This window comes from Rhinopithecus roxellana, chromosome 19, assembly GCF_007565055.1.
Source record: "Rhinopithecus roxellana isolate Shanxi Qingling chromosome 19, ASM756505v1, whole genome shotgun sequence".
Lineage (NCBI taxonomy): Eukaryota > Metazoa > Chordata > Mammalia > Primates > Cercopithecidae > Rhinopithecus > Rhinopithecus roxellana.
In genome coordinates this window covers 18,297,086-18,313,796 of record NC_044567.1, presented here as the reverse complement: position 1 = coordinate 18,313,796, position 16,711 = coordinate 18,297,086, and the positions used below count along the sequence as shown (strand labels likewise).

The window sequence follows — 16,711 nt, the reverse complement described above, 5'->3', positions numbered from 1 at the left end:
CTAGGCAGATCATCTTGATGAATAGTTGCTTTGGAAACTGTCAAGAGATTGTTTTTAATTCATTGAAAAGTCAGGAGGTATCAATTGATTTAAAGTTTCATGTCTTAGCAGTTTTAGTTTAAAATAATGCGATCAGCATTGAGCAGCATTAAAGTATAGATTTTATTTTCATTATTGTGTCCAGAGTTGGTTCCTTCTGGTGGGTTCGTGGTCTCGCTGACTTCAAAAATGGAGCCGCAGATCTTCATGGTGAGTGTTACAGCTCTTAAAGATGGCGTGGACCCTAAGAATGAGAAGCAGCAAGATTTATTGTGAAGAGCAAAAGAACAAAACTTCCACACTAGGGAAGGGGAGGCCAGAAGGTTGCTGCTGCTGGTTGGGAGTGGTCAGCTTTTATTCCCTTATTTGTCCCCCTCCATGTCCTGCTGATTGGTCCATTTTACAGAATGCTGATTGGTCCATTTTACAGAGCACTGATTGGTCCATTTTACAAATGTCTAGCTAGCTACAAAGCGTTGATTGGTGCATTTTTACAGAGCACTGATTGGTACATTTTACAAACCTCTGGCTAGCTACAGAGCACTGATTGGTGCATTTTTACAGAGCGCTGTTGGTTCATTTTACAAACCTCTTGTAAGACAGAAAAGTTCTCCAAGTCCCCACTGGACCCAGGAATTCCAGCTGGCTTCACCTCTTATTATTATTGTCACGCATATCCATGTGAAGAGACTACCAAATAGGCTTTGTGTGAGCAATAACGCTTTTTAATCACCTGGCTGCAGGTGGGCTGAGTTCCAAAAGAGAGCAAGGAAGATAGGGGTGGGGCAGTTTTGTAGGATTTGGGTGGGTAGTGGAAAATTACAGTCAAAGGGGGTTTTTCTCTTGCGGGCAGGGGCAGGGGTCACAAGGTGCTCAGTGGGGGAGCTTCTGAGCCAGGAGAAGGAATTTCACAAGGTTAATACATCAGTTAAGGTGGGGCAGGAACAAATCACACTGGTGGAATGTTATCAGTTAAGGCAGGAACCGACCATTTTCACTTCTTTTGTGATTCTTCAGTTGCTTCAGGCCAACTGGATGTAATCCTGCAGGCTTGGGCTCAGAGGCCTGACAATTATGACTGATTTTCTTCATTATTAAAAATTTAATTCAATATTGCTTATAAAAAAGTAAAACAGCATGGCTTTTTCCATCTAAAAGCGCTAGATGTGGCAAATATTTGCTATTAAAAGGTTGGAGTGGAGTTGAGAGCAGCTTTTTCATATTATGTACACAGGCCTCCTATACACGGCCAGTAAATCTTCCCAAAGGGTGGTGGGCATTTCCAACGGGCCAAACATGGCCTGTTACTCTACTATTTCTCTCTTCCAGCAGCAAGGTCTAGTAGCTCGAAGACCAACCACCGCTAACCGTTCTACCCGTGGTCGTTTGGAACTCCGCGTGCCTTCCAGACCCGTTAAGGCCTTTGTCCGTTGAGGTTAGGACTAGGTGGTCTCGGCCAATGGGAACAGAGCGGTCACTGGGACCGGGTCTGCACCGCTCCGAGGCCTAATGAGGCGGCCGAGCCTGCCTGCGTCCGGAGGCTGCCTTCCCAGGCCCTCTGTACCCTCAGGTCCTCTGCACCCTCAGGTCCTCTGCTGATTGGTGTTCTTTCGGGCAGCCTCCAGGCTTCCAGGCCCGCCACTCCCGCCGCCATCCAAAGGCCCCCCTTGGTGGGGTTTCCTCCCGGCTGAGAGAGGCCGAGGCCGCCGTCAGTCATCGAGGTGGGGTGGGGAAGCTTCAAGGCCTGGGCCTGGCCAGGGGGCAGCCACAGCGGGGCCCCAGGTTTGTGCAGGGCGGAGGGCGCGGCCTGTCCTGGAGCCCCCAGCTCACCTGCCGGCGCAGGCCAGAGGAGCCTGGAGGGCTCTGGGGGACCGGCGCGCTCTGCCTCAGTTCGTAAGAGTCCGTAGTCTTCCTAATGTCGTCAGTCTAAGACAGTTAGTGTCCCAAATGGTTGATAGTGTTTTAGTTTACAATTTCAACACTTGTTAGGAGAAGAAAAGTTCAGATTACTAGGCCTAGATTCCTAATAAGTTTTGTTTTGTTTGAAATAGGGTCTCATTCGGTCACCCAGGCTTGGAGTGCAGTGGCTTGATGACAGCTCATTGCAGCCTCGACCTCTTGGGCTCAAGTGATCTTCCCACCTCAGCCTCCTGAACAGCGGGGACTACAGGTTCACACCACCATGTGTGGCTAATTAATTTTTTTTTGTTGTTGTTTTTTTCAGAAACAGGGTTTCACTGTGTTGCCCAGGCTGGTTTTGAATTCTTGGGTTCCTGTGATCTTCCTGCCTCGGCCTCCTAAAGTGCTGGGATTGCAGGCATGAGCCACTGTGCCCGGCCCTAATACGTTTTTATAAATTTTTAAAAGTTGGAATTTGTGGTGTGGTTTTGATTGTCTACTGAAAAGGAATGATTGCAGTCTCCTTTTAGGTTAAAACAAAAACAAAAAACAAACTTAAAAATAACCCTTAGTTTGGTTAGGAATTTAATAAATTTGACATTTATTGCTCTTGAAAAATAGCTGTGATCATCTTTTTTCAGGGTAATCACTTTGATCAATATGAAGAGGGACACTTGGAAATTGAACAAGCATCACTTGATAAACCTACAGAATCCATAAGATGATCTTTGCTTAATTTTGGGTCTTAACCAGTTAGGTGGGTAGTGTTCATGTGACACTTAATGTGAATCAGGTTAAGCTTGTTAATAACCAATACAGTTTAGAGTTGTTTTCTTGCATGCCACACAGTAACCAGATAGAGTTTGGGATGTAATCTAATATTTAATATGTTGGGAAATCAATCCAAAACAATCTAGAAACACATTAGAATTTTGATGGGGGAAAAATATCTTTTTGGCCCATACTAATATTTTGTTGAAGGTAGCAAGTTAAAGTTTAGCATTTTGTGAATTGAATAAAGAAGTAGCCGGGCACGGTGGCTCAAGCCTGTAATCCCAGCACTTTGGGAGGCCGAGACGGGTGGATCACGAGGTCAGGAGATCGAGACCATCCTGGCTAACACGGTGAAACCCCGTCTCTACTAAAAAAAAAATACAAAAAACTAGCCGGGCGAGGTGGCGGGCGCCTGTAGTCCCAGCTACTCGGGAGGCTGAGGCAGGAGAATGGCGTAAACCCGGGAGGTGGAGCTTGCAGTGAGCTGAGATCTGGCCACTGCACTCCAGCCTGGGCGACAGAGCGAGACTCCGCCTCAAAAAAAAAAAAAAAGAAGTAAAATATATTTTGATCCTTTATAGATTCACATTTTCTGGGCAATATAATTGTGTATGAAATGTTCCTACGTAAGTAGAATATGGAAACAAAATTTTTAAAGTTCCATTAGAAACAGTTAAAGGCTTGGCGCAGCAGCTCACACCCGTATTGCAGCACTTTGTGGGGTTGAGGTGGGCGGATCACCTGAGGTCGGGAATTTGAGAGCAGCCTGGCCAACATGGTGAACCCCATCTCTACAAAAATAGCAAAAATTAGCTGGGCATGGTGGCGCACGCCTGTAATCCTAGCTACTTGGGAGGCTGAGGAACCAGAATTACTTGAACCCGAAAGGTGGAGGTTGCAGTTAGCTGAGATTGAGATCGTACCACTGCACTCCAGCCTGGGCGACAGAGCGAATTTCTGTCTAAAAAAAAAAAACAAAAAAACAAAAAAAAAACAAAAAAAAACAGGGAGTAATACGTTTTATTTACCAGACTTGTGAAATATGGCAAGTTTGGGCTCTGTAGCTTAAGAAATGTCTAGTATTTGTCAAAAGTTGATTATTTCTATCTTTTCATGCTGCTTAGTTTTAGGCACTGATGATATCAAGCAATAGAACAAGGAGATTTATTTACCTGGCTCTTAGTTTAAAAACAAAACAAAACTTCGGCTGGGTGCGATGGCTCACACCTGTAATCCCAACACTTTGGGAGGCTGAGGTGGGTGGATCACCTGAGGTCAGGAGTTCAAGACCAGCCTGGCCAACATGGTGAAACCTCGTCTCTACCAAAAATACAAAAAAATTAGCTGGGCATGGTGGTGGGCGCCTGTAATCCCAGCTACTTGGGAGGCTGAGGCAGGAGAATTCCTTGAACCCAGGAGCTGGAGGTTGCAGTGAGCAGAGACCACACCATTGCACTCCAACCTGGGCAACAAGAACAAAACTGTCTCAAAAAAAAAAAAAAAAAATCTAAATATTTGAACATTATTTTTATTTTGAAAAACACATTATTTTTAAATAACAGTCCATTGTTAAAATGAACTTGCCATTATTGTCAGCCTTTACTATTTGTGCTTAAGTGTGCATATTCAATAAGGGTTTCAGTGAGTTATTGGTAAAACTTTAGTGGGGAAAAAAAGTCAAAGAGGGAATCTCAATCTTTATAACCATCATGACAAGCCCTCTTCCCCTTAAGAAACACTAGCTTCTTAGGAAAATAAGACGGCAATTTAGAGAGTGCAGATAGTTTAACTTTAGCTTTTATTTTCAAAACTGTAACATAGTAAAGGATCAACATATATTATTGTTCCTAATTAGGTTGGTGTTGTGTGTGTTTGTGTATTTAGATGTTTATAGAAATTTACACAACTTGGGGTGTACAACATTTTTCTTCCACAGCCGTTGGCCCATACTAGCTAAGCAGCCATGATCTGGTTTGTTTTGCACGGTCTGCCTTTTTAAAATTTCTTCTCTTCTTTGTCTCCATCTGCCACTCTCCTTTTTTCTTTTTTTTGAGACAGAGTGTTTGCTCTGTCACCCAGTAGCGTGATCCTGGCTCACTGCAACCTCCGCCTCCTGAGTTCAAGCAATTCTCCTGCCTCAGCCTCCCAAGTACCTGGGATTACAGGCACCCACCACCATGCCCTGGATAATTTTTGTATTTTTGGTAGAGATGAGGTTTCACCATGTTGGCCAGGGTGGTTTCGAACTCTTGACCTTGGGCGATCCCCCTGCCTGGACCTCCCAAAGTGCTAGGATTACAGGCGTGAGCCACCGCACCTGGACTCCACCTCCCTTTCTTATTTCTGTCCTTCTGGTGCAGTGAAAACTGCATAGAGTACCTTCTGTCTTAATGTGCTGGCATGATGCTAGACTTAGGCATGGCGATAATTGACGGCACATGTGATAATGCTGCAAAGGGAGAATTCTCATCGGCTGTTTCACTAAAAGCCTAGTCTTGTGTTTTGACATAAGGATAAAATGCCAAGCTCACTTTGCTAAGGTAAAAATCACTGGTTTGTGTCTTGTTCTGTATTATTTTGGGGATTGTCACAATAATGAATCTGTAGGCTAGATCCGTATCTTGTATTTGAAAAATAATTTTTCCATTTTAATTTTAAAACTTAGGGGGGTCAAAGTTTAAAAACAGAGCTATCAGAATCAACTCCCCAGTACCATATTCTACAAGATGCATGGTTGGTTAATATTCTTACACAAGCTATAATTCTGTGGGTACTCAACAGTAGCAGGAAATTTAATTAGATGAAATTTGCAACCTAGTATTCATCATTACTCAACAAAGATTTTTTTAAACCACTAAATTAAATGATATTTAACATTTTAAAGCCTTCTTAGAGGGCTACACTGAAAGATTTTTGGAAAATTTATTCCTGTGGCACGTGAGGCTAATGCTGTTTTACCTCTCACAATGTCCAGGATTTTTTTCTAGCACATATCATAGGGAGAACACTATCAGAAGCAGTCTAATTGAGTAATCATTGTTGAATAATCTCAATGAATAGGAGAATTGATATATGCCTTATTTATTAAATAGTGCTACTTTCTCCACTTAAAATAGCAAATAGTATCTAGTACTCAGGCTGGATATTTAATTTTTTAAATAAATAAATGGATGTTCAGAAATGTATATTAATAATTATACTGCTAATGAAAATTAGAAGTATACTTAATATGTTTTGTTTAGAAACAAATTTTTCATTATAGTCTGCCTCCAGTTTTTGTTTTTTTAAAAGTATCCTGGGCTCATCCCTGTAATCCCAGCACTTTGGGAGGCTGAGGAGGGAGAATCGCTTGAGCCCAGGAGTTCTAGATCATCCTGGGCAACATAATGAAACCTCATCTCTACAAAAATTTAAAAAGTAGCCAGCGAAGGCTGTGTGTGCCTATAATCCCAGCTACTCATGAGGCTGAGGTGGGAGGATTGCTTGAGCCCAGAAGGTCAAGGCTGCAGTTAGCTATAGTTGTACCACTGTACACCAGCTCGGGCAACAGAGCAACACCCTGTATCAAAAAAAAAAAAAAAAAAGTCCTGATTTTCCCCCATCAATGAAATAATCAGCTGCTTAGCCCAGTTCTCCAGGTTGTGTGCTGTAATAAACTTAAAGAAGGAAATTGTCCTTTAAAAACAAAACTAAACTGAGCAAGTGAAAGGCTTAATCTCCTCCTAACTTCTAATTAGAGAAGATAACAGTAAAACAATGTTTTCTTTCCTCAGTGACTCCAAAGAACTTTTTTTTTTTTTTTTTTTTTTTTTTTTTTGAGATGGAGTCTCGCTCTGTCGCCCAGGCTGGAGTGCAGTGGCCGGATCTCAGCTCACTGCAAGCTCCGCCTCCCGGGTTCACGCCATTCTCCTGCCTCAGCCTCCCGAGTAGCTGGGACTACAGGCGCCCGCCACCTCGCCCGGCTAGTTTTTTTTTTGTGTGTGTTTTTTAGTAGAGACGGGGTTTCACCGTGTTAGCCAGGATGGTCTCGATCTCCTGACCTCGTGATCCGCCCGTCTCGGCCTCCCAAAGTGCTGGGATTACAGGCTTGAGCCACCGCGCCCGGCCAAGAACATTTTATCATTGAATATGGAGATGTAAGACAATTTAATGTGCAATATTTGGTTTTAATGCAGAAATGTGTGGTTTAATCAGCTTTATAAATTGATTTCAGGAAATATGAGATTATTTTCAAATGGTTTACCTTTGTTTTCTGCTAACATTACTTATATTGAGACTTTTAATCATTTCTAGATTAATACTATAAATTACATTTTAATACATATAGAATATTTTGTGTTTAGAAATTTTCAATCTTTTCCTTTGAATGTATAGCACCATTTTTTTCTGACATGGTTAGTGCTTATTTTAGCCTTGTCTTGGTACTTCACAATAACTATAAAAAGCAAAGAATTGGACAAAGGACTGCAGATGTTTCCGATACCTTGACCCCTTAAACAAAAACTGACGTTTAATTGTTGTTTTTAGCATTTTTTTATGTAGTTTACATTGAAATACCTTTTCCAGTGTGCTCCTGGGAAGATGAGACATTATGTGTGTTGGTTTCTCCCCCCTACATGCACTAATGACTCTATTTATTAATTTATGGAGAGGGAGTCTCGCTCTGTTGCCCAGGCTGGAGTACAGTGGCGACATCTTGCCTCATTGCAACCTCTGCCCCCCAGGGCCAAGCAATTCTCCTTCTCAGCCTCCCAAGTAGCTGGCATTATATAAATATATATATATGTTATATATATATGTGTGTGTGTGTGTATATATATATACTATATATAGAGAGAGACACACTTTTTTTTTTAAACCAATCAAGTCTAGCCTGGATTTTGCTCTGATTGTTTTTTCATTTCTAGTGGTGGGACAGTCTTACACTTACAACTTACTTTGTATCATGAAAGCCTGACACATAAAACAACTAAACACAATGTATATTTTCTTTAAAATAGAATCTTAAAGTGGTGCTGTTTAGGTGGTAGATATGACTGTATACGTACTTTGATTTTATGGTTTTTTTTAATGTGAGACAGAGTCTTGCTGTGTCGCCCAGACTGGAGTGCAATGGCAGGATCTCGGCTCACTGCAACCTCCGCCTCTGGGGTTCCAGCAATTCTTGTGCCTCAGCCTCCTGAGCAGCTGGGATTATAGGCACCCGCCATCATGCTCGGCTACTTTTTGTATTTTTGTAGAGACAGAGTTTCACCATGTTGGTCAGGCTGGTCTTGAACTCCTGACCTCAGGTGATCTGCCCACCTTGGCCTCCCAAAGTGCTGAGATTACAGGTGTAAGCCACCACGCCTGGCCTGTTTTATGCTTTTTAGTGTTATTTTAAAACTTCATAAATGTGTTCTTCCCCTTTTCCCTTTCCCCTTTTTCTCCATTTTAAAATGTTATGTACAAAAGTTGCCCAGTATACCATCAGAAAGTACCTTTATCCTATATGTTCTTCCCATGTAAAATACTAGCCAGCTTTTCTTTTTACATTAGTGTCCCTCTTATTTGGCACATTTACCCTATTATTAGCACCTTTTTGCATGCGTATATGTAGAATTATCTCTTGCTCATCATCTGTTTAAATGTCACTAGGCAGGGAAGAATATACTATTGGAATATTTTTGGTTTGTCTCTCTGTTTTGTCTGTCAGGATAATATTGGACACTGCTTACTCCAGAAACATGTTTGGAAGCTGGGCCAGGGATTGGGAAAATCTTTTCAGGGTAAGTCTTTACATTTACCAAAGAAAAAGAAAGAAAACTGTTTCTGATGCAGATCTTGTACCTGAATACATTTGTTGTCTTTTTAAAAAGGTGCTTGGGTTTTCCTGCTTCCCTGCCTTTCTACCCTTAGTCTATTTTTCCTATAACTATATTTTAAGTCACTGTTAAGCTTCTATATTTGCCAGTAATTTGCAAGAGTAAGCTGCTGTGTCATCAAAACTTTCAAGTCAAACATACTGTATGTGGCTCAACCTGTTTTAAATTTTTTGTTTGTTTGTTTGTTTTGGTGGAGGTGATGGGTGGGTGGAGTGAAAGGGATGCAAAACATCAGAGTATGCTTTCTTTGTACTATTTCGTAATGTATTGTGGCTTCAGTATTATAAAGAGAATCATCCAGTAGCAGAGTTTAATTTTTATCCTTTTAAATTCTCCCTGAAGCTGGTGATTGCCTTGGGTCTTTTGCACTGCAATAAGAAATCTATGTAGTGGTAGAAAGAAAAATTAACCCCCATGAAACATAAAATGAAAGCAGGGGTTTTTAAGGGCTCTCTAAGCAGAGAGGTTATTTCTCAGGTCCTTATCAAGGTCTGGAAAATGTATAGCTTAAAGATTCCATTGCATTTGTTACACTGTTTAACTATACCAGTCATTTGGATTATTTCAGCTTCTGAGTTCTTGCTAGTTGGAAACCAAGCAACTGCATTCAGTTTTTAGCTCTCTCAGATTCAAGAGCTGCTGTTTGTTCTTTGCAGATGTGATGTGAATGCTGCCTCCGAAATTATGGGAATCATTGTGTCTCTACATCTGGTCATGGGGGAGCTTATTGTATAAGGGCATCTTTGGGGAGAAGTGTGCTACTGTTGACAAATTCTTTGAATTTTGGAAATGGATTTTGACAGTTTGAATGCTGAGGTCTGATCAATTCGAGTGTGTTGAGAGGACAGGTGTAGTGGTTCATGCCTGTAGTCCTAGCAATTTGGGAGGCTGAGGCAGGAGGATTGTTTGAGGCCAGGTGTTCAAGACCAGCGTGGGTGACAGAGCAAGACCCGATCTCTATTTTTAAAACAAGAAAAAATTAATTAATTAAAGAGAGAGAGAAACCAAGAGGACAGGGCTTGACATACAGGACATTTTGGTTATTAAAACCTTTACTTTTTAAATTCTACTTCTGCAAATTCAGTGGTGACAAGAGCGAAACTCGGTCTCAAAAAAAAAGCAAAAACTTTCATTCTTTGATGAGACAATTTTCTAAACAAAAAAGCCCTAATAAAAATAGTATGAAGCCAATTACATTTGTTTTCAAAATTTTATAAACAATCTATACAATTTAATCTTGATTATAAACTATAACTTCCATAAGCCTTTTATAATCTTTATAACCTTTATAATAGAGTTGGCTAATGCTTCTAGAAAACCTTGTTAATCTGACACAGGGGTCCATATACTGATTTTGCATCAGTGTGCCTTTGACATTAATTAATTTACAAAGAAACTGAACTTATTTTGTCTTTGAAAATTGGCCCTTACAATCTTACATGCCCACCTCTTCTGCCTCAGGAACTGACTGAGATTTTGATGAGACTTTGGTTCCATTCCTGGACACAGATTCAACTGGCCCCCTGGGGCCAGAGCAGTTCACTGCTGCATACCAGGATCTGAATGACAAGCTGACTCAGCAAGAAAGGCTCCCAGAGGTGGTTCCAATGCTAGACTGGGACCAGAACCAGGCCCTAGCTTGGCCTCTTCACCTCAAAAGTAAGGTTCAAACTGTATATCGAGATCAGGCTGCAGATCATCAGGCATATGAAATATTGTGGCTGGGCGCAGTGGCTCAAGCCTGTAATCCCAGCACTTTGGGAGGCCGAGATGGGCGGATCACGAGGTCAGGAGATCGAGACCATCCTGGCTAACACGGTGAAACCCCGTCTCTACTAAAAAATACAAAAAATTAGCCAGGCGAGGTGGCGGGCGCCTGTAGTCCCAGCTACTCGTGAGACTGAGGCAGGAGAATGCCGTGAACCCGGGAGGCGGAGCTTGCAGTGAGCTGAGATCCGGCCACTGCACTCCAGCCTGGGCGACAGAGCGAGATTCCGTCTCAAAAAAAAAAAAAAGAAATACTTGTTCCACCTCTAGACAGTCAGAATTCAAAAGCAACCAAGTTTATTGTGTTGATGAAAAGAGTCAAACTCCGTAAAATATTTGAAGAGGTTTATTCTGAGCCAAATCTGAGTGATCATGGTCTGTGACACAGCCCACAGAAGGTCCTAAGAACATGTGCCCAAGGTGGTTGGGATACAGTTTGGTTTTATATATTTTAGGGAGACATGAGACATCAATCAAATACATTTAAGAAATACATTGGTTTGGTTCAGAAAGGTGGGACAACCCAAAGTGGGGGCTTCCAGGCTACAGGAAGGGTGCCTGGCTCTTAGCTGGTTCTCTCCTGGATCTGGAAAGAAAGGAAGGAAAACAAAGGGGGCAAGGGGATTCTCTATAGCATGTGAATTTTTCCCACAAGAGACTTTGCAGGGCAATTTCAAGGTATGGCAAGGAAATATATTTTGGGTTAAATATTTTTTCCTTGTTTCATAATGTTATGCCAGAGTCAGATTGAAAAGTAAGTCATGATCTATAGGGTCAAATGAAACCCATCTAATGAGAATTTATGGTTTGTAGGGCATGCCTCCCTTAGACCCCTTAGGTAGGAATTTGGGCAAGATAAAAACTCAGAGCTTAGTCCTCAATTGTTTTGCCCAAGAACCTGAAGAAAGATCTAGCTCAGCATTGGAGGCTTGCTAAGGTTGATGGAACTCCACACTGATTTGTATCAAAACCTCAGCATCAGAAACAAATTTTGCAGGCTGAGTATTTAGATTCAGGTACGGATATGAGTGACCATGGCTCATGACACAGCCCTTGGGGGGTCCTGAGAACATGTGTCTGAAAGATTCTCCCTGGGGCCTGAAAGCCTGGGGAGATGAAGAGCTCCTCCCTTCTCAGGCCCAGTCCCAAGGTGCAAGGCCACCTGTGCCAGCACCGTGTTCCAGCAAGAGAGCAGAAGCAGGAAGGGGGCTTGCCGGAAGACATGTACCCCTGCAGATCGAGAAGGAGGCCATCTGGGTACCACATAGCAGTTATATCAGACTGGGACACTTCTTGTTTATAGGAGACTATAAAACCCCAGCCCAGTCCTCTCTTGGGGCTGTCGCCATTTTAGGCCTCAGCCAGCCTGCACCCAGGCACTCATTACCTTGTGTTGTTTGTTGGTGCGCTCTCGGGCTTCAAACCAACACAAGAACCTTACAGTGCCCAAGGTGGTTGGGGTACAGTTTGGTTTTATGTATTTTAGGGAGGCATGAGGCATCAATTGAATACATTTAAGAAATACAATGGTTTGGTTCATAAAGGCAGGACAACTCAAAGTGGGGGCTTCCAGGCTACAGGTAAATTTAAACATTTTCTGGTTGACAATTGGTTGAGTTTATCCGAAGACCTAGGATCAATGGAAAGGAATGTTCAGGTTAAGATAAAAGATTGTGGAGACCATGTTTTGTTGTGCAGAGGAATCTCTCAGCAGACTTCAGGGGGAAAGCAGGTTATAAATATTTCTTATCAGACCTAAAAGAGTGTCTGGCTTTTAGTTTATTCTCTCCTGGATCTGGAAAAAAAAAAGGAAGGAAAACAAAGGGGAAAGGGGATTGATTCTCTATAGAATGTGGATTTTTCCCACTTGAGACATAGCAGGGCAATTTCAAGGTATGGCCAGGAAATATATTTTGGGTTAAATATTTTTTCATTGTGTCAGAGTCAGATTGAAAAGTAAGTCATGATATATAGGGTCAAATAAAACCCATCTGGTGAGAATTTATGGTTTGTGGGGCATGAGTCCCTAGACCCCTTAGGTAGGAATTTGGGCAAGATAAAAATCAGAGCTTAGTCATCAACTGTATCCAGGCAGCCTGCCTGCAGAACTCCAGTGAACTCAGATAAGCCTCGAGGGCCCCCTGAGCAATAGACTTTCTTAATTCCATCTAGAGCCTGAGACTCAACCCAGAGACCCTTGAAGAGATCCAGTCCTCTTAACTCCAGCAAGAAGCCCCAGCACAGCTTCCACAAGCTCCCTGAGGAGGTAGAACCTTCTTTAACCCAGCAGGAGGCCCCAGCTCTGCCTTCTCAGTCCCTTGAGGGAGTCCAGTCTTCTTCAACAGGAGTCCCCAGAACAGCAGTTACCCCCCTCTGAAGAGATTGTAGCTCAGCCATCAATACATCATGAGGTAAATGTCCCATCGAAAAGTTGGAATGAAGCTTAGCACTCACACTTGCCCAATGTCAAGCCAGGAACAGGCTGCCTCTCAGCCTCCAGAGCACCCCAAGGAAGTCAACTCTTCCTCAGCCCAATTAAAGGCCCCAGCTCAGACACCAGAGTTCCCTGAGGAGATGAAACCTTCTGCAACTCAGCAAGGGACCCTAGCTGAGCCTCCAGGTCCTCCTGTGGAGGTTCAACCTTCCCCCAGTGAGCAGTAGCAGCCAGTTCAGCCTTCTGAGTTTCCTAGGGGAGTTGAACCTTCTCAGACCCAGCAGAAGGCTCCAGCTCAGCCTCCAGAGTCTATGGAGAATGCAGCTCAAACTCCACCAAATGTTAGGGTGACAGTTCAGCCTCCACGTAAGGATAAAGCTCAGTATAACTTGCCCAACATTACATTCAAAGTTGTAGATGTGGATGTTACTATAACTTCAGAGCCTACCAGGGAGACTGAATCTTCTCCAGCCCAGCAGGAGGCCCCAACCCAGTCTCCAGAGGAGGTGGAACCTTCTGCAACACAAGAGGAGGTTCCAACTGAGCCTCCATGTCCTCCTGTGGAGGCTGACCCTTCCCCCAGTGAGCAGGAACAGCTTAGCCCTCTGAGTCTTCTGGGGATGTTGAATATTCTCCAGCCAAGCAAAATACCCCAGCTCAGCCTCCAGAACATCATGAAGTCAGTTTCACCTCTAGGTCACCATCAAGCTCAGCATTCTGATTTGCCCAGTGTCACTGTTAAGCCTCCAGATATGCAGCTTACCAGAGCAACAGAGCCTACTGCAGAGGTGGGAACTTCTCCAGTCTATCAGGAGGGTACAGCTCAGCTCTCAGGGCCGGTTAATGATGTAGAACCTTACAGGGGCCCACCTCTGCCTCCAGAGTCGTTGGAAGAGGCTAGGCCTTTACCAGTTCAACAGGAGACTTCAGTTCAGTCTCCAGAACCTATTAAGGATGAGAACCCCTCTGCAACCCAGCAGGAGGCTACAGCTGAGCATCCACAGACCCCTGAGGTGGTTGAGTCGTCTTTAATCCAGCAGGATGCCCCAACTCAGACTCCAGAGCTCTCTAAAGAAGTTGTAGTTCAACCTCCAGAGCATCATGAGGTAACAGTTTCTCCTCTAAGTCATGATCAAGTTCAGCCTCCAATACTGCACAATGTCACTGTTAAACCTGTAGATCACATGGTTACCATGACTCGAGATTTCACTAATCAGGTTGAAATTTTAACCCAACGGGGACCCCAGCTCAGCCTTTAATGTCCCCTGAGCAGTTTCAACATTTGAAAGACCAGCAGCAGAGATTATAATTCAGCAGCTAAGTACCCTTGAAAATGATGAACTTCCTCCAGTCCATCAAGAGCCCACAACTCAGCCTCCAACTGAGCTCTCCTCAGACTTTGAAGGTTCATTGAAATGTGGGATGATATTTTCACCTCTAGATCTATCTTCAACATTCAAAAGCAATTCAACTTTGCCTAATACCACAGTTAAAAATGTGAATATGGAGCTTCCCATACCTTCAGCAGTCACTGGAGGTTGAAACTTCTCCAGTCCAGCAGGACAACCCTCCTATTCCCACTGAGCAGGCTGACTTTTCTCTAGCCCAGCCTGATCTCCCTTCCCCATCTCTGCATTCTCCTGAAAAGATTGAACCTCCAGTCCAGTAAGAGGCCACAGATCAGACTCCAGGTCGCCCTAAGAAGGTAGAACCTTCTCCAGTCCAGTAAGAGTTCCAAGCTGAGTCACCAGAGCCCCCTAAGGAGGTTGAACCATCTGCAACCCAGTAGGAAGCCTCAGATCATCCTTCAAAGTCCACTGAAGAGGTCAGTCCTCCATCGCAGCAGGAGATACCAGCTCAGCCATCAGAGCCACCTGAGAAGGTCGAACCATCTCCAGTCCTACAGCAGCCCCCAACTCAGCTTTTAGAGCCAACTGAAGAGGTAGAATCCTCTCCAGCCTAGCAGGCAGGCCCTGCTCAGTCTTCAGAGCCCCCTATGGTGATAGAAACCTCTCTGACCCAGCAGATGGCCCCATCTTTGCCTCCAGAGTTCCCTCAGGAGTTGGACCATATCTAACTCAGCAGAAGGCTCCAGCTCAGATTCCAGAGCCCCCTATGGAGGCAGAACCTTCTCCAACCCTGCAGGAGGCCACAGTTCAGACTCCAGAGTCCCCTAAGGACATAGAACTTTCAAGCCATCAGATGGTACCAGCTCAGCTTCCATAGCCACCTAAGGAGGTTGCTACTCAACCTCCAGCTCACTATGAGGTGACTGTTCCAACACAAGGTCAGGATCAAGCTCAGCATTCAATATTGCCCAGTGTCACAGTTCAACCTTTGGATCTGGGGCTTACCATCAATCCAGAATCCATGTCAGAGGTTGAACTTTCTCCCGCAGGAGACCCCAACTCAGCCTCCTAAGAAAGTTGTACCCCAACTTCCAATATATCAAGAGGTAACAGTTGCAACACCAGGTCAGGATCAAGCTCAGCATTCAGTGTCACCCAGCATTACAGTTCAACCTTTGTACCTGGGACTTACCATAACTCCAGAACCCAGTACAGAGGTTGAACATCCTACACCCATGAAGAAGACTATAGTTCCTCCAAACCACCCTTAGGTGACATTTCCACATCCAGACCATGTTCAGACTCAGTATTCAAACCTGACTCAAGCCACAGTTCAACCTTTGGATCTGGGGCTTACTATCACTCCTGAATCCACTACAAAGGTTGAACCTTCTACAGCCCTGACGACTACAGCTCCTCCTCCAAAACACCCTGAGATGACATTTCTGCCTCCAGACAAAGGTCAGGCTCAGCATTCAAGCCCGACTCAAGTCACAGTTCAACCCCTGGACCTGGAGCTTACCATAACTACAGAACCTACTAGAGGTTAAACCGTCTCCAACCATGGAGGAGAGCTCAACTCAGCCTCCAGACCTGGGGCTCGCCATCACTCCAGAACCCACTACAGAGACTGGACATTCTACAGCCCTGGAGAAAACTACTACAGCCCCTCATCCAGACCAAGTCCTAACTCAGCATCAAAACCTGACTGAAGTCACAGGTCTACTGCTAAACTAGAACCTACTCAGGATTCATGGGTGCAGGCTGAAAGTTATGCTCAAAAGGCTTTAACTACACAAGAGGGAACTGACTCAACAGCTCGAGTTTGAGGATTCTACAGCAACTGTTTTCCACGAAACAAATGGTATGAATTTTTAAAATTAATTTATATATATATATATTAGTTTTTTGTAAAGATGGGGGTCTCGCTTTGTTGTCCAGGCTGATCTTGAACTCCTGAGGCTCAAGTGATCTGTCCACCTTGGCCTCCTGAAGTGGTGGGATTACCGGCACGAGCCACCGTGCCTGGCTCAAGCGCCTCTAGATTCACAGTAGACACTGCACTAGCTGATCCTTCCCATTTCTAGTTCAGGTCTTTCATTTCATACGTTAAGGTGCGCTGACTCCCAGTCCATGGCCTTTTTGATATCTTTATGGGAATAGAATGTGGCAAGATTTTTTTTAGCCTCAAAGACTCTCAAAGTTTAAGAAGTATTGCTTTAAATGATTTTTTAAAAATATCCCTTATTAGAAAAGGAAAACCCACTATTTTTGTAGAAGCCTTTTGCTGTAGAACAATGGGATGGAATAAAGGTAGCTCACAAAATAAGGGAATATTTCTAACCTTGTTTCTTCTCTCCAAATTCTTCTATACAGGTCCAGACAGATGGGCATTGTTTCCTTTCTATTAACTGAGGAGACAGGATGACAGGACTGGAGTATGTCATCACTGTCCTAAATGTACTGAAATCTTAACAACTTTAGCTGAAAAAAAGGCCAAAGTAGGCTGTGAAAATATATTTAAATGACAAACTTCAAAATGATCTATGCTAGAATCCCAAGGCAGGCAGGGAAAACTGATTCCT

General features: G+C 43.6%; 1 pseudogene; it reads left to right on the top strand.

The window, feature by feature from the left end:
- LOC104669393 overlaps positions 1-16,711 on the top strand; it is a 54,669-nt pseudogene that overhangs the window by 10,597 nt on the left and 27,361 nt on the right.